Source organism: Carlito syrichta, unplaced genomic scaffold, assembly GCF_000164805.1.
Source record: "Carlito syrichta isolate Samal-C Ts95f unplaced genomic scaffold, Tarsius_syrichta-2.0.1 Scaffold309294, whole genome shotgun sequence".
Taxonomy (NCBI): Eukaryota; Metazoa; Chordata; class Mammalia; order Primates; family Tarsiidae; genus Carlito; species Carlito syrichta.
Window position 1 is genome coordinate 544,716 of NW_007253390.1, and position 3,449 is coordinate 548,164.

Sequence of the window (3,449 nt, forward strand, 5' to 3'; positions counted from 1 at the left end):
ATTGTAGAGATGAGGTCTCGCCAAGTTGCCCAGGCGGGTCTCGAACCCGCGGTCTCAGGCGATCCACTCACCTCAGCCTCCCAAAGCGCTGGGACTACAGGCTGATCCACCGAGCCCGGCCTAAATTTGGTTTTTAATTTAGGAAGTTAATCAGTGAAATGAGCTTTGTTTTAATGTGTTACTAATTCTACTTAGTGTTTACTATACCAATTTTTGAAGTAAACTATAGATTTTATGTGTATTCTTACACACTGTAATAGATAATTTCTAAGTTTTACTTTTATTCATTCCTTTTCTCTGTTTTATTTCATATATACGTATACATATATATAGTATATTGAACATTATTATAGTATAATGTCCTGTTTTTTCCTGTTTCTGTTCCATTCCCTACTTGTCCCATGTTTTTATTTATATATAAAACATTATAGTATGGTGTTGTGTTTTTCCTACTCAATTTTGTGTTACACATTTCCTCTATTGTTACATAATTTAATATATCATAAATTATTTATTTTGGTTGGATGTTTATGTTGTTTCCTTTTGTTGTATAATAATAGTTATTTTCATTCATATAGCTCTTTTCTCTTCTCTCAGGTATTTATAGAACAAATTGCCAAGAGAAAGAGTCTTAAGAGTACATGAGTGGTTTTATCAGTCCTGAAATGTTTTCCCACATTTTTATCCAAAAGAGTTTTTTTTTTCCCCTTTTTTTCGGAAAGCAGGATTTATTAAGAGGACAAAAAAGCTCCCGAAGTGGGAGGGGACCCAAGGAAGTTACCCAGGGTTGTGGTTTTTAATGCTATTAAGTACTAATTTACTAAGAGCTTTCACCCATAAAACATTGTCTAGGAACAAAGGTGAAAGAGACAGAATAGGATCCCTGCTCTCTAGGACTAGAGTGTAATAGAGAGGACACATACAGATAAATGACTTGAGTGAAAGGATATGAAATTCTTCTGAGTCTGATGGAAGAACTCAAATATCTGGACAGTAGCGTCTGGAAAAGACTTCTTAAAGGAGGTAGAATATAAAAATATGATTTTAATTTGAAATACATATTGATGCTGATTTTTCTTTCTTCCATATTATGCCTGTCTATTGCTTTAAAAACATCATTTTCTTTGCAACTAAATGATTTAACTCTTGCCAACTCCAACTGCGTAATATAGTAGAAAGAGCACATAGGTTTGGGCAAACTTCTCTGAACTTTAGTTTCTTCATATATAACATAAATGATACTTCCTTTAGAGAGTTCCTGGGAGTACAGAAAATATATTTTATCAATTATCTGAAAAAATATTTGAAATGAAAGAGCTAATATATTAATAAAGTACTTAGCACCATGTCTGGCACATTAGTTAGACTTAATAAGTAGGAGCCATCTTTGGTTTATGATTGCCAATATTAAGCATTCTGCTTAAGACAAAGCATCTACTTTCCTATAAATATTGCTAAGATTTCTAGAGGCTGGATAAAGTCACCTTTTCAGTCTTTATAGTAAGTAATAAACTAGCTTCTTTCCTTCCTTCTTTTTTTTCCTTCAGCCCCTGCTAGTTGCCAGGTATGTAGGGAATAGGTAGATAACTAAGATAATGTCCCTGCCCTCAAGAGTCTTACTGTCTATCTAGAGAAATTGAGTTGTAGGCAGGTGACTGTACACAGATGAGCTGTATACAGGTACCCTGGCTGCTTATTAGCATCATTTGGGGAGCTACTTAAAAATATCGGTACCAGTGCTCTACTTTTGAAATTTTCAGTTTTGTTTTTTTTTTTTAGTTGGAGTCTCACTCCACTGCCCAGGCTGGAGTACAGTGGCACACTCATGGCCACCCCAGCATTGGCTTACTGGGCTCTAGTGATCCTTCTGCCTCAGCCCTCCAAGTAGCCAGAACTACAGGCATGTGCTGCCACACCTGGCTAATTTTTTTATTTATTGCAGAGACGAGGTCTCACCATGTTGCCCAGGCTGGTCTCCAACCTGCAGGCTCAGGCAGTCCTCTCGCCTCAGCCCCACAAAGTGCTGGGATTACAGGCTTGAGCCATCACGCCTGGCTGACCGCCTGGCTGATAATTTCGAATTTAGTGCAGGTATAAACAGTATTTTGTAGAACTTATAGACATTCATAGGAAGAATGAAGAGTCATTTTGATTGGAAAGAGCATTGGAAAAAAGCTTCACAATGTTAGTAACATTCAAACCAATGGCAGGACTTAGTATATATTGTAAGGAGGACAATCAACAAGGGCACAGAAGCTTAAAAACTGGTGGCAGATTTGAGGAATAACAAACAGCTTTGTGTGGCTGTTTTGAAATGAGTATAAGTTGGGGAAGAAAATTGTAGGTTATAAGACTAGAATGACAAGTACAAACCAGTTAATAAGAACTGTACCTCTGTTGAAGAGTTTAGGCTTTATTGTAGAAAATGAGGTAGACATTATGAGAAGATGATATGATGCAGTCTCTGTTTTGGGAAAAAACAGCTAGTTCCTAGATTATAACATCTTCAGAAATAAATTCTAGGTGGATTTAAAGTAATTGAAAAAACAGAAGACAATATTTCTCTATTCTTGGGGTGGAGAAGACCTCTGTAAATATGGTATAAACACAAAGCCATAAAGGAGACTATTGAGACAGAAAGACTTTACCAAGTAAATGTTTAAAACTCTGCAACAAAAGACACTCTAAATAAAGTTGAAAGTTCCAGAGATAAACTAGGAGAAAGTATTTGCCACATTAATGACAGAGGGTTAACATATCTAATATATAATGAGTTTTTACAAATCAATTAAGAAAGATGAACATCCAAAGGGAAGAATAGTTGAGCAGGCAAATTTGCCAGAGAAGAAATACAAGCAAGCGGTTGCTCAAACACATAAGAAGATGCTTATCCTCAGTAATAATCAGAATTACAAAGTTAAACAAGAGTGAGGTCTTTTAACCTTTCATACTGATTCAAATTTTTGAAAGTGAGTAATGCTGGCAAAAATGTAGAGAAACAGGCATGCTGAATAACATTTTTGGTGGGAGATAAAGTTGGTATAATCTTTCTAAAGAGCAGATTGGTGGTTATCTACCAAAATGTAAATTGTAGTTGCCCATGGACCTGGTAGCTCCATAACTAAGAATTATCCCTGGAGAAATACAATGTTGTAGAGTGTTTAATACCAAGCAATGTAAATGTATGCCTATTTGATATGCATTTTTTGTAAGAATACATATCAAACTGAAGATATTGCTGGAAGAGGAGCACTTTCTACTTTATATATTTCTGTAATGTTTGGGGGTTCTTTTGGAACCACCATATAACAGTTTTTTTTTTTTTTTTTTTAAGTCAAAGAAAAGACTAAGCCGGGCTCGGTGGCTCAGCCTGTAATCCCGCGCCTTTGGGAGGCTGAGGTGAGTGGATTGCCTGAGCCCGTGGGTTCAAGACCCGCCTGGGCAGGGAA

The 3,449-nt window shown here is 36.3% G+C and overlaps 1 protein-coding gene across 3 annotated transcripts in view; it reads left to right on the forward strand.

The window, feature by feature from the left end:
* CAMSAP2 (calmodulin regulated spectrin associated protein family member 2) overlaps window positions 1-3,449 on the forward strand; it is a 122,514-nt gene that overhangs the window by 76,323 nt on the left and 42,742 nt on the right. The window lies entirely within an intron of this gene.